Source organism: Nycticebus coucang, chromosome 1 (assembly GCF_027406575.1).
Source record: "Nycticebus coucang isolate mNycCou1 chromosome 1, mNycCou1.pri, whole genome shotgun sequence".
In the NCBI taxonomy this organism is placed as follows: Eukaryota; Metazoa; Chordata; class Mammalia; order Primates; family Lorisidae; genus Nycticebus; species Nycticebus coucang.
The window spans coordinates 112,442,798-112,469,751 of NC_069780.1; the positions used below are offsets into that span (position 1 = coordinate 112,442,798).

Below are 26,954 nucleotides of genomic sequence, written 5' to 3' on the forward strand. Positions count from 1 at the left end.
AAAATAATAATAATAATAAATAAATAAAATACAGTCATTTTCAGAAAGATCTTTTTGAATATGTTAACTGATTTAATAATTTTTCTGCTTAATGTCTTATTACATTACCTGCAACACCAAATCTATGAGTCCCCTAATGGGTGGGACTCAGGTCCTAATCCATGTATGAGTGTCCGTTCCCCACCCCAGAGTAGGGACCACTGCAGACACTTTCATGGTCAGTGGTGGAGGGATGGATGGATGGAGCAAGCAAAGAATGAAGAGGGAGCTGGAAGATGAGAGGAAGGAGAAGAAGGGACCAGTGGGTGGGCTGTTCGGTACTCAGAATTCATTGTCCTTAGATATAATGTTGTATTCTTTGACTAGGTGTCAGACTACTAGCATGTCACCATTCTAAACCTTGTAGGATTTACCTATGAATTCTATCCGTAGGAAGAGAGAGGAGCACAAAAGTAGTAGTTTTTATTTCCTTTATTCTTTAAAATTGTTTTTAAATTATTTTTGAGTCAAAAAGAATTGCTAATTTTTATTAAAAAAACATTACTAAAGCTCTTCATTTTTATTAACGTACAAGCATATTTCACTAGTGGTCAGTTGTGACTTACCATATGGTACCAATTAGGAGTTATGGAGCAAAAGTTTCTCTGCAGAACTTGACTTTCAAAGAATAAATTGGCTTTGCCAAGTTTGAAACATTGAACCAGAGGACGGTGTAAATCCATGCCATGGTGTCCAAGCAGTCCATTTAGCCATAGGGAGAGCAGGTGTCATAGAGGCTACAGTGGTCAGGCTCAAAGGTCATTTTGCAGCCATATTAAGCATCTTTTCTGTAGAATGAAAACAGCTCTCTGTCTGGTACATATTGATGTTGACATTTAGTGTCCTCTTTACATAATTAATATAAAAATTATAATGTTAACAAGGTTCCCATTAAAACAGACATGATGCGGGAGTAGTAAGCAACTCCTGAGAACTATTCAGAGAGAGGACGCAGCCTGCACCTGTGCAACTGCAGAGACAGTCATCACGGGGGCACTGATCCACGTTCCTCCTTAGGTGTTCCTGAGGCCTTGGAAATCCAGCCCAGTCTTTGGGACTGTAAAAAAACCAAGCACTGGGCGCATTAAGCTGCAGTGGGACTGCAGCACTTGGTAAATCTGAATTCTCATAACCTAAACAGGCATATTTCAGAGTGGGACTGCATTCATGTTAGCAGATGGTATAAAGGTGAAGTAGAGACTCATGTACACGGGAAAACAAATGGTCTTAAAGGGCAACATCCGCTTCCTTATAGTTCCTTCGATTCATGCTCAAGCCCATTAGGCTTAACAGTGGCCACCTTCTAATTATCCTTTAAAACACTCATAATTTGGTGTTTGAAGGTGAAAGTGGTGAGATAGAGTTTGTATTTATGCTGGTATTCATATTCATTTATTCTTGAATCCTTGAATATTTTACCATCTCTCCCTGAGGCTCGACAAAAATTAAGAATAGAGCTGACCAATAGGGAAACTATTAGCACAATAATGTAACATCCACGATGAAAGTTCATATAACAGAGACATTCACGTCCAGGAACTCCGTCTCTAGTGGTACTGAGGGACAGGCAAAGTATAAATTAGCTTCTAGAGCTAATACAGATTTCACATTCATTTAGTTGACCATAGCTTTGTTCAAGGTTTCTGTACAGTTTCTAGAGACTTACATGTGCCACTAATTAGCTTTTTAAATGAATTCTTTCCAGATAATAATAGCAATGCCCCAGTAGCATCTCTGTCCCTCGTGTGGTTGGCTCCATGGAATCCTGTACTGCTGGGAGGTGTCTTCTCAGAGTTCATCCTCTCCCAGTACAAACTTCACCGTGCTCCTGGGAGTGTAACACTAACAGCTAATAGTGTTTATTAAGTCCTTGCCACTGTTTTAAGCACTTTATGATTATTAGCTAATTAAATTCTCACAGCCCGGTGAAACCTGACTCCTCATTATCTGCATTTCACAGAGGGGAGAGCAAAGGTATTAAGAGGTTAGGCCACTTTCACAGGGACCCACAGCTAGAAGCCGTCAGAGTGAGGAGTCCCGTTGATGCGGTCCGGCTGCAGAGCTGCACTCTCACAGCCACAGCACACTATTTCTGAAGTAGAGAACGAGCACTATCCTGAGATTATTTGGAGGACGTTAAATATTAGAAACCCTGTATCAATGTTTAGTACGTGTTTGCATACTCAGCACCAATTCCATATTCAGCGATGTGGTCATCATGGCCGTTGAAGCCCATCTGGCTCACACGCAGCCACGTCCCCTTCACTGATGATATTGGTGGATGCGTTGTGCCAGCCTTACCTCACAATAGCTCAGGTTTTTGTTCCTTTCTTACACGGGATTCTCCTCTTCCTAAGCCCCAACCCTCTCACTCTCACTGACTCCAGGAATCATTCTTCATTCAGCCAGCTGTTCAGCAAATGTTTATGGGCTACCTTTGTGCCAGGCTGTACTCTAAAAATCAGGAGTTACAAGAGGGTGCCACACAGACATAAAACCCGCTAAAGCCAGGTGAGCGCATGAATATGATCTTTCCAAATAATAATGAGTTACAGAAAGGAAACGGCAGATTGCTGTGGTTCTGAATGACTGGTGGAGAAATTTTCAGACGGGTGGTCAGGGAAGGCTTCTTGAAGGAGGTGACACAAGCTAGTCATGCCAATAGCCTGGAGAAGAAGCTTCCAAATAAAAGCAACCCCCTGTGTGAAGTTCCCAGCAAACTGGAGCTTAGCATGTTTGGTGTGAAGTTCCCAGCAGACTGGAGCTTAGCACGTTTGGGAACATCCCCTCAGGCGGTGTGGCTAGTGGGTAGGGAGAGGGCAGAGCAGCTGACAGCCTGAGTGGGGAGTCAGGGGTGCACGCTGCACAGGGCTTCGCCAGTCACCAGGAGTTTTCAGGGCGTAGAACCCACTGGGAAGTTTTAGGCAGGAGAGTGTCCTGGTCTTTCTGATGTTTGATGAGCACTTCCGCTGCTTCTGGGAGCCTGAGTTATAAGGCAGCCTCACAGAAGGAGGAGTCCACCACCCACCTCCAGGGTAGGGGTACCAGGCAGTGGAAAGGGGGCGGAGTGAAGTGTGCTGGCCTGACTCAGGAGGCTGGGGAGAGGGAGGGTGAGGCCCAGACACTAACGGGGTGGGGAGTGCCTCGCATGGGCCGAAGGATAGAGGGAGCTGAGCACAATATGTTCATTCTTATAACTTCACATTTTAAAAAAGGCAAGTGTCTGTTTTTTTCCTGGGGAGATATTCAGGAAGGTGGTGGTTACCTTTGGGATGAAACATTGGAGTTTGAGTACAGGTGGAAAATTTCATTTTCCACTTTTACCTTTGTATGTTGTGTGGGATCTGCAGGGGGTGTGTGTTCTGCAGGAATGACACCCTGGCACAGACGCTGCTGGGAGCTCTGGCCAGGCATTCCCAACTGTGTGTGCCAGTCTGCTTTGGGTGCCACAAGACGATGGTGTGTCCTGCTCTGATTTTCCAACTCTGTTGTTTGGCACTCCATTGTTTTGCTTGTCCATCACTATCCATAAGCCACAACGCCAGAAAGACAGTCAATTTCTGCATCTTCCACTGTTTTCTGGCAGCATTATGATGTCATTGATACTTATTGCTCAGTTCTGATGCTTTCATACGGAGTGGTTTGAATTGTCAAATGTTTGTACCCTTTCTCTATGACCGTCGCTCAACTGTAAGTTGATGCATGTATAGGCCCAGTAAATAGGCCGAATGGTTGAATAAACAAACTTTTCCTTGCCGGCATTGGAAAAGCAGACCACTAGCTGTGAAAATGCACGCAAGTATGCCGATTATCCATAACTAGGAGCTTCTCACTACCATGCCGAACCGACGAAAGCAACCAGTCTAGCATCTCGGTGAGGCTGAGAAAACAAGATCAAATCCCAGGTCTTCAGAGTTACACAATTACTTCTGTAGAAAGTAAAATGCTGAGCTCCCAGGTGAGAGCTCTTTTTCAACTCACAGTTAGAAAATACGAGACAGATTCAGCTAAAGAATGTAGAAAGAGAAAAGATCTTTAAAAAAGAAATGACCAACATTTTGCTGTAAAATGAAAGTGTGTGAATTTTGGGAATAAAAACATATTTCTAATTATATATTCTACTTCCTTAGGGAATATTTTTCCTATAATTTCTGAGATGGAGAAACTTAATATATTGTTTCTATGCTACATAGACTGACATAAAGGAAATTGAGGACTAATAGAAAGAGGAAGGTAGAAATACATGCCGGATAGTGACCAGTGTTTGTGACAACACATGTGACCACCTTGATCATCTTATCCAGGAACCATCAGGAGGGCTGTCTACTTCCCAGGCAACAAGTTAATGCGTGTCCACCATGGGTGGGCTCAGGGAGCACTTAGCTCCAAAACCCTCTTTAAAATTGCTAGTACAAGCAAAGCTATTGGGGGTGCAGAGGGGGAAACTCCTGTGTCAAGATGGGTAGTCTGTATTTCTGTAGTAAGTTAGACAAAGCTCCCTGCACTAAATACCTATTACTAAAAAACATTTGACCCCCCCTGGAGTATTGGCGTGATGTTATCTTATGAGGAAGTTTTAAAAAATTAGAAGTGATAACTAATGTTATCTACTCATGTGATAATACTGAAGTTTTGACAGTTTTGATCTTTTTTAGATTTTTTTTTTGCAAGCAATATTGTGATGGTTCATAAGCCATTCGCTTTGCTCTAGCAATGAAACACTTTGAAACACTTAGAGAATATCAGTCAATGGAATAATTTAAGGTAAACATGTATTTGCATTGAATTTGCTTAGCTCTGACAGTCAACTCTTAAGTTTGAGGATTTACATTTTATCTATAGCAGATCCTGCTTTCATATATATTAACCCAGTAGATTTTACTTATGTCTGGAAAACCCTCAGATCTTTCTCTATCACAGACTTGTTTACTGGGTATATAAAATTAATGCTCCTCCTGGGGCAGTGACATTTCAGAATTTTAAATCATGTAAACAAGCACAAAGGCATACTTCAAAAAGACATATAAATGTATTTTTGATTTGTTGTCTTTTTTTAAATTATAGGCATTATTCATGCCTTATCTACAATCCTTTTCACCCACTGGAAGTATGAATAATTGAAAATGACACGCTCTTCTCACAAAACCACATCACGTGAGAATGTTTCAGTTACTGGTTGCAGACTTCCAAAGAGCTGTGGAAACAGAGAAATCTCAGTATATATCTCTGAAAAAACAATATTCCATGACTACCACGACTTTTCTCTTTTAAAGCACTTCCTTTGTAGATGTGTCTTAAAGTCTCAGTAGATACTAATCTGTCTTTCACACCATCAAGTTTAGGTTCTTGTCTATAATTACACTGTCATTTTAAGAGCAGAAAAGCAAGGTCTCAATATTTCATTTTTACCATCATGTACTAAGTTTTCACATATCTTATTTGATCATCACAAATTTCTCTTTGGGAGATCCTATTTTTAAGAGTGAGAAACTGGGCTATTGAGGGATGTATCTGAACAGAATAAAATCTACTAATATTTACTGTCTTTTCTTTGCAAAGCAAGAAGAAAATTTGGAAGTATTATAGATCAATCTTCTATTTCTCCAGATAGGGAAGTGAGGGTCAAAGAGGGGAGTTATTTGTCAGAGGTAATAAAGGAGTTGGAAGTAAAACTCAAGCCTTTATAGTTAATGTGTGGTCCCTGATATCATCCTTCTCAGAATTTCCTGGAGTTAAAAAGGTTTTATCAGCAGTACTAGAGAATTGTTGTAGCCAAACATAATTAGTTTGGCTAAATGTTTCCCTTAAATACTTCATGTTCAATGTTTTCATCTATGAAGTGGGTGAAGGAAAAGAAGATAGTGATGAGGGTTAGACTAAGATATCACAAATGTGCCTTCTAAAATACTTTGTTATTATGTATTACTATTGTCACCTACCAAACACTGCCTTTATTTACACAATAGAATTAGTTGTACAGAAACTTTTTTTTTTACTTTTCAGTATTAGTGTTTTATTCACATTAATATGTTTATAAAAGTAAAATAGAAAGTTTATTTACAAAGGACAATGGGATGGAAATTTTTTTAATTTCAAAGTATCACAGAGGTATACACAGTTTGGATATATAATTTGATTTTGTACATTTTAGGTCTATTGAAAGGAGTAGGGTAAACTCACAGGAAAAAGTTTTTAAATAAATTTTATTTTAAAATACTTTCAGATTTATAAAAAGTTATGAAGATAGAATAGACAATGTTGACATACCCACATCCAGTCTGTCGTGTTGTTAATATCGTCCATTAGTAAGGTCGCTTTGTCACAACTAATGACCTAGTTATTGATACACTAATGTTAACTTAAATCCACACTTCATGTGGATTTTCTTAGTTTTTATTTATAGTTTTTTCTTTGTGCCAGGGTTTCATCCAAAATATCATGCTTTATTTAGCTTTCCTGTCCCTTTTGGATATTCATGGCTGTGACGCTTTTTCAGATTCTCCTTGTTTTTGATGACCTTGACAGTTTTGAGGAATACCAATCAAGTGTTTTATAGGATGTCCTTCTATTTGAGTTCATCTCATGTTTTTCTCATGGTTAAGGCAGGATTATGTGTTTTGGGGAGGAAGACTGGTAGGTGTTCTCCTTACATCCTATGGAGGGTACAGACAGTCTACACACCTATCACTGTTGATGTTAGCCTCCATGAGTTGTGAGTCGGGTTTCTCCAGTTCCTTTTCCTCTGAGTTCCTACTGGGCTCCTCAGATAGCCCACATACGAGGGTAGGGAGTTTTCCTCTCTCTCCTTAAGGAGGCATATCTACATAAGTTATTTTGAATTCTTCTGTACTTTAGATTTGTCTGTTCTCCTGGTTTATCTATCTATTTGTATCAGTACAGAATCATGGATATATATTTTATGCTTTGGGTTATAATCCAACACTATGTTATTTATTTTATTGCTTGAAAGTTTTTAGTAACTTCAAAGATAGTAAATAATAAAATAAAAACACAATTTCAATGAGGATATCTTTGTACCAGGATCTAGGCAGTTCCCTATTTGTGCTTTGGTTATACCTGTGAGGAATAGTTACTATTTGCACAGCTGAGTTATGAGACAAATGGCTAACAAACATTTGAAAAATGTCCCTAATCATCAGAAATGCAAATCATAACTATCCTGAGATATCACCTAACCCTATTGATAGCCCACACCACAAAAGTCTCAAAGCTCAAAAAGCCCTTTATAATTCACAGGATAAAAGGGAATAATATAGATATATTCACTTAAGTCTAATAACTAATAACTAGGTCTCTTTGTTTGGGCTCCCTAAAAGGTTATGCTATCTGCATGTTGCCAGTTCTGTAGATATGAACACACAGAAGCACGAGATGGATTCCTCAGCAAAATCCCAAATGTTTAGCATCATGAAAACATCTGCTATGTACAAGCCTCTCTCTCAGAGATTGTTACAGTCTCAAATTCAAGTATTCTAAAACAAAATTTTTTCTATGTGTACTGCCCAGATTTTGGAAATAATGGAACTGGTCGTAGTCTATTGAAACATCTTTTGGCTCAGAGAGTAACATCAGTTAACAGCTTCCTCTGCCTTGCAGCTATTTAGTCTAGAATGGCTATTTTTAATAAATCTGTTCTGCTTAGATTTATTTTGTTTTCCTGGTAGCACTGTGCTTTTTAATGACATTTGAATTTCTTTGGGGAAGAAAGAGTGTTCAGAAACCCACCAAAAGACAAAAGGTCAAGTGGGTTAATAAGAATAGTATCTATCTTGCTCTCAGATCTGACAAATTCTGGTGAAATAGGAAGGAAAACAGTGATTAAGTGATATAAGAACACTAAAAACCTAAGAGTTAACCTAAGCATTATCTACTTTCTTCTTCCTAATCTCTGAATAATGGTCAGTGAACATTGGCAGTAGTATGTACATAATATAGACTGTAGTTTGGAAAAAAAGAACCTACCTACTTTGTAAATCACTTGTCTCTTTCCAAAGCACTTTCAATTACATTATTTCTTTAAATTTTCACAAGTCTAAAGGAGAGGAAAAGGAGGCCCCTAGAACTAATAAAATTTTTCCTTTGCCTTACATCTATTTAGTCTTATATCTAGGCCTTGTGTCCAGGTCTTTGTGCTCTGACTTCTGTAATATTGCCTTTTCTCTATTTTATTTATTTATTTATTCAAGTCTCACTATGTTGCCCTTGGTAGCATGCTGTGGCGTCACAGCTCACAGCAACCTCAAACTCCCGGGCTTAAGCAATTCTCTTGCCTCAGCCTCCCAAGAAGTTGGGACCACAGGCACCCACCACAATGCCCAACTATTTTTTGGTTGTAGTTGTCATTGTTGTTTGGCAGGTCTGGGCTGGATTCCAACCTGCCAGCTCCAAAGTATGTGGCTGGCATTCTAGCTGCTGAGCCACAGGTGCTGAGCCATATTTTTATTATTATTTTTTGAGACAGAGTCTCACTATGTCGCCTTGAAGTAGTGTACTGTGGGTCATAGCTCACGGCAACCTCAAACTCCTGAACTTAAGTGATTCTCTTGCCTCAGCCTCCCTAGTAGCTGGGGCTATAGGCGCCTGCCACAATGCCAAGCTGTTTGTTGTTGTTGTTGTTTTCTTTTTGGTTGCAGTTGTCAATGATGTTTAGCAGGCCCAGGCCCGGCTGGAACCTACCAGCCTCCATGTATATAGCCGGCACTATAAAGACTGAGCTACAGGCGCCAAGCCAGTTTGCCTCTATTTGATAAGGTCTTCTTATCACCTGCCCCTAAATAGCTATTTATATTTAAATAATTTCTTACATATACAAAACACTGTTACATACTTTGTTGTATAATCAAAACAGTCCTTTGTGAGGTATCTATTATACCACACTAAAGATTAGAAAACAAAGGTGCAGAGAGGATAGTATTTTTAGCTGAAGTTGAGGTTGCACTTTGGCCATCAGGATGAACGCCTTGTAACTGGAAGGCTGGTTACATGTTCTAAAAAAAAAAAAAGGGAGTAGTCCTTCTACATAGGGTTGAGCAAAGAGAATTTTATTTGCTTTGGCTGTGGTTATTTTCTACACTGTATGTGTAGGTAGAAAGATTATTAGCGCTGATGAAGCCATGCTACATAGAACAGTCAATTTAGCGGAGAAGCCACAAGGAGAGTAATCAGTGCTGTGAGGGTCCCACAAAGCCATTCTGGTAGCGCTGAATTCCATACTTCTTGCGATAATAGTAAATGTTGCCATTTCTTTCTTCTAAGTATTTACAAGCCCTTCTTTTTTTTCCATTGGGGGTGGGGTGGCTGGGTGTTGGGAAATCAAAATCCCAGAATTAAACCCAGGGTCGTATATATTTCAATTAAAAAAAAAAAAAGATAGGAAACCTTTGATATGACCAGAAGATGGGACTTTTCAGCTTTCTGGTTAGTCGAAGGCTACTTTAGTAAGCATTACAACCACGCATCCTAGGTAGTTGACCCGGGACAGTTTGTTTCTACCTGCTTATGCCATATAATTTTTAATAGCATTCCCTTTCACTCTCCGAATTAGTCAGCTAGAATGATGAATTATATGATCGTCCTAACCATAAGTCTTTTTCCCAATTCTTGTTGGAAATATTTATAAAAACATGGAGTTTTTCTCAGTCAGTAGCTCTTGGAGCAGTGGCCTTGCTCGGCCTTTGGGGTGAGCTGTGCCCTGCAGTGTGTGGAGAGCATGGGGCGAGCGGCGTCTGCAGCCTCGCTCTGCGCTCACTTGCTGGTCACTGAGCTCAGCCGCTGGGGGGTCCTATGCTACCCAGCAGCTGGCTCCATCTTAGGCTTCCTTTGTTCATTCTTGTTGCTCACCCTCTTCATACACACAGAAGGTGCCTGAAGCAAGGCCAGGTGAGTAAGGAGGTAAGCAGGGCCCTGCCGACATCCCAAGCAGGGGGTCCGGAGCAGCGGCCGTGGCCTAGGGCTGCTCCAGGCCTGGCACCTTGGGAGCCCCACATCTTCCGTCTCCTACCCGGCTGTGGTCACAACTCTTTACCTGGGATACGGTGTGTCTATATATCCTGTGACAAGGGCACACTCCACCCTCTACTACACTTATTTTTTCAGCCCACCCTTCTGCTTAATTACAGCCATCTGTTTCCTGATTTGGGGTTACATGGGCCCTCATGGCCTTTCCAGCTTCTTCTTCTTTTTATTTATTTTGTGTGTGTGTGATTTTTTTTTCTTTTTAAAAAATTTTAAAATATTAAGGCTGTACTAATGTTCTTTTTATATTGGTGGCTTTTTTTTTTACTTTTAATTTTTTAAATCTAGTAACTTTTTATTTATTTATTCATTTATTTATAGTTGGGGATTCATTGAGGGTACAATAAGCCAGGTTACGCTGATTGCATTTGTTAGGTAAAGTCCCTCTATATATTGGTGGCTTTTATAATGCTAAGTCAGGGCTATTGGTGTGTTCATCACCCAAATAGTGCTCATTGTATGTGGTAGGCAGGGTTTTACACCTGCCCCCCACCCCCTTCTTGATTTCCAAAGCCTTTTTCTTTTCTCTGTGCCTGTGCGTGCAGGTGGATTAGTTCCCAATTACTAAAGAGTATATGTAGTGTTTGTTTTTCCATTCTTGAGACATTTTACTTAGGATAATGGTCTCCAGTTCCATCTAAATTACTGAAAAGGCATTAATTCATTCCTTTTTGTAGTCAAGTAGTATTCTGTCATACAGCTGTTGGTGGAACTGCAAATTAGTACAACCTCTATGGAAAACAGTGTGGAGATTCCTTAAAGAAAGAAATATAGACTTACCATTATATCAGAAGTCTCACTGCTGGGTGAGACTTCTACCAAAGGAAAAGAAGTCATTTTATTAAAACGACATCTTCAGCTTCTTCATTATGACCCTTTAGCTTAGCAGCCACTGTTAACTTTTCTTCTCTCTGAGCTTAGGCCGAATCACCTTTGCCTAACAACACCCTTTGCTAAGTATCAACCTGTAATCAACCAGTCTGTTCATTGTCTGCCCTCAGTTCAGATACCAGCTCTAGTCTACTCAGTTATGAACAGGGGGCAGGGAAATTCCATTGACTCGGATATAAGCATAGGCTTTTCTTCCACTTGAGGCTATAGGTTAATCAGGCAGGATGACTGGCATACAGAGTAGGGTGTCCCCACTAGACAACATGAATTTTCCCCATTCTGTGTGAGGCTCAATCTTTGAAGTCATTTGGGCAGTTCTCTTCCAACTAATAGCATTTACATGACAAGTAGATCCTTGAGCTTCATTGAACTTTGAATATTTCAGTGTCTTTTGAGTTTTGTTTTTCAGAATTAGGTTTTAAAAAGTTTTGATTTCACTTAATGGAGATTTCACTGTGTGTTTCCAGTGTCACAGAAAGTAGAAACCGATAATGGCTAAATAGAAATGCTCAATGAGATCTCCTGATATCCTTGACAACACTGTTAAATTTTAAAAAGTAGAAAATTTAAAGTCTATCATGAGGTGTTTTTTTTTTTTTACTTCATAATTCGTCAAATTTAATAGTCTCTTTACTGATTGAGAAAGGGAATTTTTGTTTTCCCCCTCGTTCTTAAGACTAACAAGAAAGTTTTCATAATCTTCAACTTCTTTAGTACCGAGGAGCTCTTCTTTATTTACTTCTGTATTCTTATCAGCAGCTTTAATCTGGAGAAGTGTTCCTAGGATATTTTTTTCTAAGGAGCTGTTTTCCCACATATACTTTTCCATGTCTGCTTCAGTGTTGTTTTTTTCCAATTCATCAGTTTTCCAAGACTCATGATATGAAACTGTTAGTAGATACAGTGCATAATCAGTCTCTTTAATCACTACATAAATCTGTCTCTTTACAGGGCACCTGTCTGTTTTGATGGTAAGCACATCTGTGGTCTTGCAGTATCACTCTCTGACAAGTTTAATAAGTTTCTTCCTTGCATGGTCATCTAAATTTAAACGGGAAAGTTTAACCCTTAAGGTTGCTACTTGTGCTTTGGGGTTTCAAACATATGGTCCTGATGAAACATAATTAGCAATATGAATTTCAATTGGAAAATGCTTTTCACATTTCTCACCACTGTCCAGTGCAGCTGCCCATTCAGTGCAAAAATCTTTAAGAGCTCACAATGCTTTTTAATCACTACAGGAGTCAAATGCAGAAAACGGGGGATCTTTAAAAGTTCTAGATTTCCCTCCTTTGCCATGAGCATGCCCTATTTTATGGATGCCCCATTTGGATAGAAAGAGGTACTATAGAGGGTTTAAATGGCACTGCATAAAAAATAAAGACCATACAGTTCTCTCAATTGATGCAGAAAAAGCTTTTGTTAATATCCAGCATCCTTTCATGATCAGAACACTTAAGAAAATAGGTATAGAAGGAACATTTCTTAAACTGATAGAGGCCATCTACAGGAAACCCACTGCCAATATCGTATTGAATGGAGTTAAATTGAAATCATTTCCACTCAGATCAGGAAACAGGCAAGGTTGCCCATTGTCTCCGCTGCTTTTTAACATAGTAATGGAAGTCTTAGCCATCACAATCAGGCAAGAGAAGGCGATGGAGGGTATTTAAATAGGGTCAGAGGAGATCAAACTTTTACTCTTTGCAGATGATGTGATTTTATACCTGGAAAACCCCAGGGACTCAACTACAAAATTCTTAGAAGTGATCAAGGAATACAGCAGCATTTCAGGATACAAAATCAATACTCACAAATCAGTTGTTTTTATATATACCAACAATAGTCAAGCTGAAAAAATAGTCAAGGACTCTAATACCTTTTACTGTAGTGCCAAAGAAGATGAAATATTTGGGAATTTACCTAACAAAGGACACGAAAGATCTCTATAAAGAGAACTATGAAACTTTGAGAAAAGAAATAGCTGAAGATGTTAACAAATGGAAAAACATACCATGCTCACGGCTGGGAAGAATCAACATTGTTAATTACTACCCAAAGCAATATACACATTTAATGCAATCCCTGTTAAAGCACCACTGTCATACTTTAAAGAACTGGAAAAAATAGTGCTTTATTTTATATGGAACCAGGAAAAACCTGGAATAGCCAAGACATTACTTAGAAATAAAAAAAAAATCAGGGGGAGTCACACTACCAGACTTCAAACTATACTATAAATTGATAGTGATCAAAACAGCATGGTACTGGCACAAAAATGGAGAGGCAGATATATGGAACAGAATAGAGAACCAAGAGATGAACCCAGACACTTATCCTCATTTGATCTTTGATAAGCCTATTAAAAACATAAACCTGGGGAAAGATTTCCTATTTAACAAATGGGCTGGGAAAATTGGCTGATGACTTAGAGAAGACTGAAACTGGACCTACACCTTTTGCCATTAACAAAGTGACTCTTATTGGAACTTGGGGGTGGCGCTTGAAGCTCAAAGCAGTAGGGTGCCGGCCCCATATGCCGGAGGTGGCAGGTTCAAGCCCAGCTCCAGCCAAAAACTGCAAAAAAAAAAAAAAAACCCAAAAGATTTAAACTTAAGACATGATAATATAAAGATTCTTGGAGAGAGCTCAGGGGAAACACTTGAAGAAATTGGCCTGGGAGAATACTTTATGAGGAGGACACCCTAACCCCTCCTGCCACCGGGCAATTGAAGCAACACCAAATACACATTACTGGGATCTGATCAAACTAAAAAGCTTCTACACAGCCAAGAACACAATAAGGCAAGCAGACAGCCCTTAGAGTGGGAGAAGATATTTGTAGGTTATGTTTGTGACAAAGGTTTGATAACCAGAATCCACAGAGAATTCAAACTTATTAATAAGAAAAGAACAAGTGATCCCATTTCATTGTGGGCAAGAGACTTGAACAGAATCTTCTCTGAAGAAGACAGGCGCATGGCCTACAGACACATGAAAAAATGCTCATCATCTTTAATCATCAGAGAAATGCAAATCAAAACCACTCTAACCTAGACAGATGCTCTAACTCTAGCAAGAGTAGTCCATATAACAAAAATCCCAAAATATCCACTGGCATGGATGTGGAGAAAAGGGAACACTTCTGCACTGCCATTGGGAATGCAAGCTAATACATTCCTTTTGGAAAGAAGTTTGGAGAACATTTAGGGATCTAAAAGTAGACCTGCTGTTCGATCTTGTAATTCCTCTACTAGGGGTGTATCCAAAAGACCAAAAAATCACTTTACAACAAAGATATTTGCACCAGATTGTTCATTGCAGCTCAATTCATAATTGCCAAATCATGGAAGAAGTCCAAGTGTCCATTCACCCGTGAGTGGATTAATAAATTGTGCTTTATGTGTACCATGGAATATTATGCAGCCTTGAAAAAAGATAGAGACTTTACCTCTTTTATGTTTACATGGATGGAGCTGGAACATATTCTTCTTAGTAAAGTATCTCAAGAATGGAAGAAAAAGTATCCAATGTACTCAGCCCTACTATGAAACTAATTTAAAGTCACCCACACTTTCATATGAAAGATAAAACACAACTATAGCCCAGGATGAAGGAGGGAAGAGGAAGAGGAGGGAAGGAGAGGGAGCAGGTTGAATGGAGGGAGGATAAATGGTGGGGCCATACCTATGGTGCATATTGCAAGTGTACATGTCAAATCTATTAAGTGTAGAGTATAAATGTCTTAACACAATAATCAAGTAAACAAGGTGAAGGCTATGTTAACCAGTTTGATGTAAGCTTTCCAAATTGTATATAAAATCAGCACATTGTACCCTATAAATGCATTAATGTATACATGATTTATGTATTTATGACTTAATATAAATAAATAAATAAATGGCACTGCAACAGGGTAAATGCTAGGCCAGGTCAACAGCCATTTTCTCTGTCCTTGGAGGCAGTGTTCAGTTTTGGAAGTCATTAAAAAATATAGTAACGTTTCAGGATATAAAATCAATGTTCACAAGTCAGTTGCTTTTGTGTATGCCAACAACAGCCAAGATGAGATGTTAATTAAAGATACAACTCCATTTACCATAGCCCCAAAGAAAATGAAATACTTAGGAATATACCTAACAAAAGAGGTGAAGGACCTCTATAAGGAAAATTATGTAACATTAAGAAAGGAAATAGCAGAGGACCTTAACAGATGGAAGAACATACCATGCTCATGGCTGGGAAGAATCAACATTGTTAAAATGTCTATACTTCTCAGAGCAATTTACCGATTCAACGCCATCCCTATTAAAATACCAACATCCTATTTTCAAGACTTGCAAAAAATGATTCTGTGTTTTGTATGGAACCAGAAAAAACCCCGTATTGCTAAGGAAGTTCTTAGCAATAAAAACAAAGCTGGGGGTATCACCATATCAGATTTTAGGCTGTATTACAAGGCCATAGTGGTCAAGACAGCATGGTACTGGCACAAAAAGAGAGACATAGACATTTGGAATCAAATAGAAAACCAGGAAATGAAACGAACATCTTACAACCACCTAATCTTCGATAAACCAAACAAACCTGTCCAGTGGGGGAAAGATTCCCTATTCAATAAATGGTGCTGGGAGAACTGGATATCCACATGTAAAAGCCTGAAACTGGACCCACACCTTTCTCCACTCACAAAAATTGATTCAAGATGGATAAAGGACTTAAATTTAAGGCATGAAACAATAAAAATCCTCAAAGAAAGAATAGGAAAAACACTGGAAGATATCAGCCTGTGGAAAGATTTTATGAGGAAGACTGCCATGGCAATAGCAACAACTGCAATAATAAACAAATGGGATTTAATTAAATTGAAAAGTTTTTGTACAGCCAAGGAGACAACAACCAAAGCAAATAGACAACCTACCCAATGGGAAAGGATATTTGCACATTTTGAATCACACAAACACTTAAGAACCAGGATCTATACAGAACTTCAATTAATTCACAAGAAAAGTCCCCACATTTTAATTGAGTGGGAAACTCCCTAATCTTCAAACTGAACTCTGAATTTAAAATTCTGAACTTTTTTCATTCTTCTGCATGTGACTATTCAGTTTTTCCAACACCCTTTATTGAAGAGACTGTCCTCCCCACATTGAATGTTCTGAGCACCTCTGTCAAAAACAAATTGACCATAAATACATAGGTTTGTTTCTAGGATTTCTGTTCTACTCATTTGTTCCTATGTTTGTTTTTATGGCAGTACCATACTGCCATTACTGTAGTTTTGTAACATATTTAGAAATCTGACAGTGTGATGCTTCCAGCTTTGTTCTTTTTGCTTAAGATGGCTTTGGCCATTCAGGGTTGTTTGTGCTTCTGTATGAATTTTAGGATTATTTTTTTCTATTTCTATAACAAATGGCATTAAAATTTTGATAGGGATTTCATTGAATCTGTAGATCACTTGGGTAGTATGGCCATTTTAACAATATTGATAATTCCAGTCCTTGAACACAGTGTATCTTTCCTTTTTGTATGTCATCTCCAATTTCTGTCTTCAACGTTTTGTAGTTTTCAGTATACAGATCTTTCACTCCCTTACTTAAATTTACTCCTAAGTATTTTCTTTTGATGCTATTGGAAATGGCATCATTTTCTTTTCTTTCCTTTTATTTATTTATTTATTAATATTAAATCATAGCTGTGTATATTAATGCGATCATGGGGCAGCATACATTGGTTTTGTAAACAGTTTGACACATTTTCATCACACTGGTTAATATAGCCTTCCTGGCATTTTCTTAGTTATTGTGTTAAGACAGTTATATTCTACATTTACTGAGTTTTACCTGTACCCTTGTAAGATGCACTGCAGGCGCATCGTTTTCTTAATTTCCTTTTTCAGATAGTTTGTTGTTAGCATATAGAATCACAACTGATTTTTTATAAGCTAATTTTGTATTCTACTTTATGAATTCCTTTAATTCTAATAGATTTTGGTATGGAGTCCTTCTGAATATATATATTCAGAATCACAAATGATTTTTTTGTAAGCTAATTTTGTATCCTACTTTATGAATTCCTTTAATTCTAATAGATTTTGGTGGAGTACTTAGGAATACACACACACACATTCATGTTGTCAGCAGAGACAATTTCGCATATTCTTTTCCTATTTGGATTACCTTTCTTTCTTTTTCTTGCCAAATTATTCTGCCTAAGACTTCCAGGAGTATGCTGACCCGAAGTGAGAGTGGGCATTCTTGTCCTGATCGTAGTGGAAAAGCCTTCAACTTTTCACCATTGAGTCTGATATTGGGTGTGGACTTGTTATATCTGGTCTTTATTGTGCTGAGGAACATTCTTTATATACCTAATTTGTTGAGAGATTTTATCATGAAAGAACATTGAATTTCGTGAAATGATTTTTATGCATCTATTGAGGTGATCATTGTATGGGTTTTGGCCTTCATTCTGTTAATATGGCGAATCATATTTATTGATTTGTGTATGGCAAACTAGCCCTTTAGACTCTTATCTTTGATATAAGAATCAACTCAAAATGGATTAAAGATTTAAATGTAAGACCTATAACTTGAAGAAAACATCAGGCAAAACCTCTATGACATTGGTATTAGCAATAAATAAAACCCCAAAAGCACAGGCAACAAAAGTAAAAGTAAAAGTAAGATAAATCAGATTATATCAGCACAGCAAGGAAACAATTAATGGAATGAATAGACACCCACAGATTGGGAGAAAGTATTTGTAAATCATACATTAAATAGGAATATATCCAAAATATAAAAGGAAGCCGGGCATGGTGGCTCACACTTATAATCCTAACACTTTAGAAGGCCAAGGCTGGCAGATTGTTTCAGCTCAGGAGTTCAAGACCAGCCTGAGCAAGAGAGTGAGACCCCATCTCTACTAAAAATAGAAAAATTAGTCAGGTGTTGTGGTGGGCACCTGTAGTTCCAGCTACATGGGAAGCTGAGGCAAGAGGATCACTTAAGCCCAGGAATTTGAGGTTACTGTGAGCTACGATGATGCCACAGCCTTCCACTCAAGGTGACAGGGTGAGACTCTGGAGACTCACTTGGAACCAAGCATAGGTTTTTCTTCCAGTTGGGGCTATAGATTAATCAGGCATGATGACTGGCATACATAGGAAGGTGTGCCCATTAGATGACATGGATTTTCCCCATTCTGTGTATAGACTTTACCCAGTTGTCCTTCTCCCTCAAGTATTCATTGCCTAGGATTCCTCCACTAAGACAGACTTTCCTTTCCTTCTTTAATTGGTCTCTGAAAATGCAAAAGCTCCTGGAAAGAGTTAAAAAATTAAGCTCTTTTCAATTATTAATTTCTTAGTTCATTCATTTAAAAATATGTACTGAGGATCCACATATTCTTTGCCCAGAATATGGGCAGCTAAGTGCCACAGATATATCAAGGTGACACCTGTGAGGAAAACAGGTGTGGCCTCTGCCTTCCCAGTTTAGCAGGAAGATGGGTGGTAGAAACAACTGCACAGGTCATCAACCCCTTACAATTGTTATACATGCTGTGGAATGGCTGTTAACCTTGGTTGCAAAAGCAGAAGACCACTAGAGAAAACAATAGTTGGACATGGCATTCAAGACATTATATTAAAATTTACGAAATGAACAAATAACAAAGTTAATTTATATGTATGCCTAGCACTTCAGATACATCTTTCCTAGTTTACATATGTATCTGCAAACCTTATAAACATTTTTCAAAAGATACTTTACAATAAAAAATGTGTATTTACTTCTTGTAACCCTCCATTATCAGCCTGCCAATTTTCTTCTTAGAACCCTTACTATGAGCATGAGGGGATAAGTCTCTACATCCACTTATGTTCTTAATGTTCTTTTTTTTAAGAGGTTGGGGCATTCTTGGAGCTTGACACAGTGGGGGCCTGGAACCTGCTCCTCCTCTCGCTTCTGCTCCCCACTGCCGTCATTACCATCCTCCAGGGAACTGAGCGGGGACTTCTCTGTGGCCCCCTGACCCATTTCCCCGTCTCCCACGTCTTGAATGATCAGTAACCATATCAGGTTCTTGTGACTTAAACTGAACTGTTAGAAAACTTTTGAAATAATTTCTGTGTTCTCAGGATTTCTCTATTTTCATCTGTCTTACAAAAGAGAGAAAAGGTCAGGTTGCGTTCGTCTCTGACATCTCAGCGGTAGCCCAGAGCGCAGAACTGGAAGGCAATGAGAGCTTGTTAAACGAGGCCTAGTCGTGTTGTCTCTCTCTTCAGAATCCTGCAATGACTCCCTGCTGTCCGCAGCTGAAGCTCCCCTCAGCCCCACGTCACCGTGCCTGTCGTCCCAGTGATGTACTTTCAGGTGACCGTCCACCACTGATACACTGTCAGGAGACCACCCACCCACCTGACGTACTGTCAGGTGACCTCCCACCGCTGGGCACACTGTCAAGTACCACCCTCCAGTGACACACTGTCAGGTGACGGCCCACCACTGGGCACACTGTCAGGTACCGCCCTCTAGTAACACACTGTCAGGTGACTGGCCACCATGATGCACTGTCAGGTGACCGCCCACCACTGACGTACTTCCAGGTGACCGCCCACCACTGACGTACTTCCAGATGATTGCCTACCACCGTCGCACTGTCAGGTAACCACCCACCCCTGGCGCCTGTTGCTTTTTCTAATCCTCTCTTCTTCGGACTCTTCAGTTGTTAAATCCTTCCCACATTTTCGGATCCTGCTCATTGTCATCTCTATGTGGCCCCCTCAGATTCTCGTATAATAATTGGTCAGCTTTCCTGCTCCCCCATCACATGATCTCCCCAAGACCTGATAGCTCCATGTTTATGTTAAAAGTCTGTCTTTTATATATATGTATGTATGTGTATATATATGTGTGTGTGTGTGTGTGTGTGTGGTTATTTATTTATTTATTTATTTTGAGACAGTCTCACTCTATTGCCCTGGGTAGAGTGCTGCAGCAGCATCATAGCTCACAGCAACCTCAAATTCTTGGGCTCAAGTGATCCTCCTGCCTCCAGAGTTACACCTACAGGCACCTGCCATAATGCCTGGCCAGTTTTTCTAATTTTATTTTATTTTATTATTAAATCATAGCTGTGTACATTGATATGATCATGGGGCATCATTCACTAGCTTCACAGACCGTTTACCAAGTTTCACATATACCCTTGTAAGATGCACCGCTGGTGTAATCCCACCAGTTTTTCTAATTTTAGTAGACACAGGTCTTGCTCTTGCTCAGGCTGGTCTCAAACTCCTGAGCTCAAGTGATCCACCTGCCGTGGCCTCCTGGAGTGTTGAGATTATAGATGTGAGCCACTGTGCCCAGCTGTGTCTGTCTTTTATTGTAGCTCCTGAGTGGATAGGGTTTGGTTTTATTTGCCAGTTTTGATCAGTCTGTGTTGCTGCCTGGAGCACTGTATCAAGAAGGAGTCTAAGGGCACACTGGGAACAAAGTGCCAAAGCCTGAGCAGAGAAGGGACAGTAAACTACCATGACCCATCAGCATCGTCAGAGAGCCACCTGCATCTTCCTACAGCTAGATCCTCTGCTCTCAAAGACTTCTTTCTATCCTCATGGCCCCTAACATAATTCATTTTCAATTTGACCTTTAAACACTCTTTTCCTTGATTTTAAAAGTTTATAATCTAAAGTGATAAGTATTACATTTGAGATAGGATGTGGTAATGCAAAAGAAAGATATGAAGTGCTAATGAAAGGGTCCTTGAAGACTGAGTGGGAGACCTGGAAAACAGGAGGGAAGGCCAGTTCTTCTAGAGAGGAAGGGGGAAGATGGGAGTTGGTGAAGTGTAAGTCCTATCTAGGAAGGACCAGTGGTCCAGGACTTGTGAAAGAGAAGTCAAAGGTCAGTATAGAAGGATAGGCCGCCATTATGTAATAGGAGCTGTGACTGCCTCACTGAGAAGTACAGTGATGCTCAAATTCGCTAAAGTAAAATACATGGTTTTGAACATAATCAGGGTTTTACATCAGACTGAACAAACTCACAATGTTAAGTAGCATCTGCTCCAGAAAAATGAAGATGATTTAATATTGGCAAAATCTATCAACCGAAAATTCCCTATGATCTTATCAATGGATACTCACAAGCTATTGATAAAATTCAGCAGTCCTTTTTAAAAAAAAGCCCCAGTAAATTAAGAGTGAATAAAAAGCCTAAACTTGATAAATACTGTGTTAAATGGTGAAATCCTAAAAGGCATTAATCACATGCAACTCAGAAATGCCCACTATTTTAAATAGTCTTTGGAAGATAATATGATAAGATAAAATAAACAAGTCTTAGAAAATGAGAGTCAAAGAGGCACCACAGGCAGATGATATAATTTTTTTTTTTAAGACAATCTCACTACGTCGCCCTTGGTAGAGTGCTATGGCGTCACAGCTCACAGCAACCTCAAACTCTTGGGCTTAAGCGATTCTCTTGCCTCAGCTTCCCAAGTAGCTGGGACTACAAGCGCCTGCCACAACGCCTGGCTATTTTTTTTATTGCAGTTGTCGTTGTTTAGCTGACCTGGCCAGGGTTTCAACCTGCCAGCCTTGGTGTATGTGGCTGGTGCCATGACCACTGGGCTACAGGTGCCGAGCCGAGACAGATAATATAATTTTTATATGCAGTAACCCAAAATAGGACTTGCAAAGTGACAGGCGAAGCCATTATACAAAATAATATTTGTCCATTGTACTAAAAATAACCTGATCAAAGTGGAAATAGAAAATAATACTCCATATGCAATGGAAATGAAACCCATGAAATACCCAAGAACAAATTTAGCTAGGTAGGGATAGGACCTACAAGAAGAAAATAATAAAAGTTTATTAAAGGGCAGAAAACAAGAACTGAAAAAGTGGGAAGTAATACTTTTCTTAAAGAAGGACACTGCTAGCGTGACATTATAAATTCTTCCCATATTAGTATAGATATTCAGAGTAGTTCAAATCAGAACCTTAGTTTTTTTTGTTTGTTTAATTTTTAGAGAATAGTGTAAGCTAACATTTATTGAGTGCTCACCATATGCTAGGCAGTATTTTAATATCTTATGTGTGTTAATACAACCACATGCAGAGGTAGTGTTATTAATGTAGTTCCACATCAGAGATATAAAAACTAAAGCAAAGATAGCTTGAATGATTGCCCAAGATCACACAACTAGTTAAGTGGCAGAGTCAGGATTCAAACCTAGGTGGTCTGGCTCAGCTAACCCAGGCAAGCTATTTTGCCTTCTCAGGGAATAATAAAAATCAAAAAGTAATCAACAAGCTTTTGAAAAATAAGGAAGATGGGATCTACATACGCTGACAAATGTTGGAATTTACTTTAAAGTCATTGTAATCAAGTAGAATTATATTAACACAGAAATAAGTAGATGATTGGGTCTTCAGAAACAGAACCAAGTATATATGGGAATTTAATGTACTATAGAGAGAAATGGTTTATTTAATAGGCACAGCTATTGGCTGTCTATCTACATAACAAGTAAGGAAAAATTTAGGTTCATGTCTCACAATAAACACTTAAAATTTAGTTCAGATGATTTAGAGATACATAAAAATTAAAATTATATTATAAAAACATTTTTAATATAGGAGATTATTTATTCTCATGATGCGTTTGATAAGAAATGCAGAAGTCATAAAAGGGGAAGAAAGCACAGCTAAGTGGTTTCTACATAACCACACTGGTGGCCGTGTGTTTGACAGAGAAACTTCTTCATGCTGTTTATAAAAGGACAACATCGGAGAAAAGTGAGCAAAAGATAGAAATGAGAAATTTGTAGATAGAGAAATGAACATAGGCAATGAATGTAAACCCCATGAAGTTACGCCTTAACTAGATGTTGATTCTGAAGCAGCAGAACTCAGAAGTCTAGTGTAGTTAAAATAGTCTTTGGAAATTCATTAACCTGCACATAAAATATCACACACATTTTAAACTATAAAACCAAGTGCTCTGTGAATTATGCATTCTAAACTTTAAGACCTGAATAGAGTGGTGAAGACTATAAAAAATGCAGGTGTCTGAGCATTCAGATTTTTAAAGATATCAAAACCCTAGAGGAAGGTGCAAGGTGGGTGGAAATTTCTCCTTGCAGATTTTATTCCATTTTTAAGAAAGCATTAAACTCTTCTCAGCTTAATAGTTATTAATAGATTTGTTTGCTTGGAAACAATAGATAAAAAAGAACTTAATAAGAGGCTTGGAACACACATGTAGCTCAAAAATGTTTATTGGGCCTGAATTTAAATCTTGCTTATTAATTAGACCCACATACAACTTTTTCTTAAAAGCTGTTTAGAAGAGTTTGATTGGCTTCCTTTCTTTCCAAATGAGTGTTTTCTGTATGACCATTGAAAGCTCTCACTCCCTCATTCTTTAAACTGGTTTTAAGATACTTTACCATTGTTCTGGACTCATGTATTTTAGGAAGATGATGCATTTTAACCACCAAATTTGAAAAAATTAGGACAATTAGTAACATCCCACACTGACTAAAGTAGACCCTCTCGTATGCTTCGATAGTAGTGTCAGCTATTTAACACTTTTGGAAAATCTATTGGGAAAGTTCATTCTGTAAGAGAAATAGAAGCACCAGACTTTGTGATGCAATCACTAACACCAATACAAATGTTCATCAGTAGTAAAGTAATAACGAAATTATGCTATTCCCACACTGATGAAAATAATGTGCCTTCAATAAAATGTGGTTACCAGGTACCAGGGCAGTGAGGGAGAAAGAGAAATGTTGGTCAAAGGGCCCAAACTTTGAATTGTAGGATCAGTAAATTCAGAGATTCCAACATCCAGCATGGTGACTGTGGGTAACAACACTGAACCATGTGTAGGGTGTCTGTAAGGTCCCTGTGTGATTGAAAATAGGATGTGATTTAGAATTGCACATGAACTCTGTGGAGACCCTGTTCTTAAAATTTGCTTAAATATCCTCACCACAAAATAAAACAAAAATAGGTGACTAGGTGAGGTGAGAGGGAGATGTGTTAACCAATTTGATTATGGTAATCCTTTCATAGAACATACATATGTCAAATCATCATGTTGTACCTCATAAAATCATACAGTTTTGTCCTTTATACCACAATAAAGCTGGGAAATTTTGGAGTGAGAGAGCTATATGTATTAATTTTATAAGTATCTATGATGTTTTTCTATATATTGTTAATAACAGACAAAATATAATACTATCTTTGTTGAAAACTAGTGAAAACTGAAAACCCAACCACAGAAAAAGAAACCTGTATGTTTGTGTTTGTGTAAAACTCCCCAAAGTGTGGAAAGATATACATCCCAAGCTATTTCAATTGGCAGCCACAGGGAAGAGTGATTGGACAAAAGAGGGAAAAGCAAGATAATCCTTTTACCTTCTACTCCTCTGTTGTTTGAAGGCCAGATTTAAATTAGTGACAACGACTATGGGAGGTGTAATACAGAAATGGAGTGGATGGGAGTTGGCAACTGTTTGGATGTGGGTGGGAGTGAAATGAAGAAGCCAAAAGTGGTTTAGCGCTTTCCAGCAAGAGTGAGAACTGTGATCTCTCAGGGAACCGAGGATCTAAGGAGGAGGGGAAGGCAGTTCTTTTTCATTGTTACCAGAGGAGAGGTGACGAGTTCAGGTAGTCAATCAGAGCTGTGCTGCTGCTTGTTTTAAATCATAATCGTTCCAACAGAAAATCTTCTTATCGTGGTTTTAAAATCTCAAAAAAAAAAAAAAATGCTCATTCGAACCCCAAACCCAGTAGAAGAAAATAAATAACCAAAATTAGAGCAGAATTAAATGAAATTGAAAACAAAAGAATTATACAACAGATCAATAAATCAAAAAGTTGTTTTTTTTTAAAAAGTCAATAAAATAGATAAAACTTTGGCTAACCTAACCAGGAAAAAAATAGTAAAATCTCTAATTTCATCAATCAGAAATGACAAAGACGAAATAACAATAGACTCCTCAGAAATTAAAAAAATCCTTAATGAATATTACAAGAAACTTTATTCTCAGAAATATGAAAATCTGAAAGAAATTGACCAATACTCGGAAGCATGTCACCTTCCAAAACTTAGCCAGAATCAAGTGGAAATGTTGAACATGCCAATATCAAGTTCTGAAATAGCATCAACCATACAAGATCTCCCTAAAAAGAAAAGCCCAGGACCAGATGGCTTCACGTTAGAATTCTACCAAATCTTTAAAGAGGAACTAGTACCTATATTACTCAACCTGTTCCAAAACGTAGAAAAAGAAGGAAGACTACCCAACACGTTCTATGAAGCAAACATCACCCTGATCCCCAAACCAGGAAAAGACCCAACAAGAAAAGAAAATTATAGACCAATATCACTAATGAATATAGATGAAAAAATATTCAACAATATTCTTCTGTTCCTAACAAACAGAATCCAACAACATATCAAACAAATTATACATCATGATCAAGTCGGTTTTATCCCAGGGTTTCAAGGCTGGTTTAATATACATAAATCCATAAGTATAATTCAGCACATAAACAAATTAAAAAACAAAGACCATATGATTCTCTCAATTGATGCAGAAAAAGCTTTTGATAAGATCCAGCATCCCTTCATGATCAGAACACTTTAGAAAATTGGTATAGAAGGGACATTTCTTAAACTGATAGAGGCCATCTGCAGCAAACCCACAGCCAATATCGTATCGAATGGCGGTAAACTGAAATCATTTCCACTCAGATCAGGAACTAGACAAGGCTGCCCATTGTCTCCACTGCTCTTTAATATTGTGATGGAAGTTTTAGCCATAGCAATGAGGGAAGAAAAGGCAATCAAGGGTATCCGTATAGGGTCAGAAGAGATCAAACTTTCGCTCTTTGCAGACGATATGATTGTATACAATCAAAACACCAGGGATTCTACTACAAAACTCTTAGAAGTGATCAAGGAATACAGCAGTGTCTCAGGTTACAAAATCAACACTCATAAATCAGTAGCCTTTATATATGCCAACAATAGTCAAGCTGAAAAAACAGTTGAGGACTCTATTCCGTTCACCGTAGTGCCAAAGAAGATGAAATATTTGGGAGTTTATCTAACAAAAGATGTGAAAGATCTCTATAAAGAGAACTATGAAACTCTAAGAAAAGAAACAGCTGAAAAAGTTAACAAATGGAAAAACATACCATGCTCATGGCTGGGAAGAATCAACATTGTTAAAATGTCCATACTACCCAAAGCAATATACAATTTTAATGCAATCCCTATTAAAGCCCCACTGTCATACTTTAAAGATCTTGAAAAAATAATACTTAGTTTTATATGGAATCAAAAAAACCTCGAATAGCCAAGACATTACTCAGAAATGAAAACAAAGCAGGAGGAATTACGCTACCAGACCTCAGACTATACTATAAATCGATAGTGATCAAAACAGCATAGTGTACTGGCACAAAAACAGAGAAGTAGATGTCTGGAACAGAATAGAGAACTAAGATATGAATCCAGCTACTTACCATTATCTGATCTTTGACAAGCCAATTAAAAACATTCAGTGGGGAAAAGATTCCCTATTTAACAAATGGTGCTGGGTGAACTGGCTGGCAACCTGTAGAAGACTGAAACTAGACCCCACCTTTCACCATTAACTAAGATAGACTCTCACTGGATTAAAGATTTAAACTTAAGACATGAAACTATAAAAATAGTAGAAGAGAGTGCAGGGAAAACTCTCGAAGAAATTGGTCTGGGTGAGATTTTATGGGGAGGACCCCCCGGGCAATTGAAGCAGCTTCAAAAATACACTACTGGGACCTGATCAAACTAAAAAGCTTCTGCACAGCCAAGAACACAGTAAATAAAGCAAGCAGACAGCCCTCAGAATGGGAGAAGATATTTGCAGGTTATGTCTCCAACAAAGGTTTAATAACCAGAATCCAC

The 26,954-nt window shown here is 38.4% G+C and overlaps 1 protein-coding gene and 1 pseudogene across 11 annotated transcripts in view; one reads left to right on the forward strand and one right to left on the reverse strand.

Moving 5' to 3' along the window:
* Window positions 1-26,954, forward strand: part of MCTP1 (multiple C2 and transmembrane domain containing 1) — a 621,784-nt gene that overhangs the window by 246,171 nt on the left and 348,659 nt on the right. The window lies entirely within an intron of this gene.
* Window positions 2,841-12,323, reverse strand: LOC128587790 (28S ribosomal protein S35, mitochondrial-like; annotated as a pseudogene).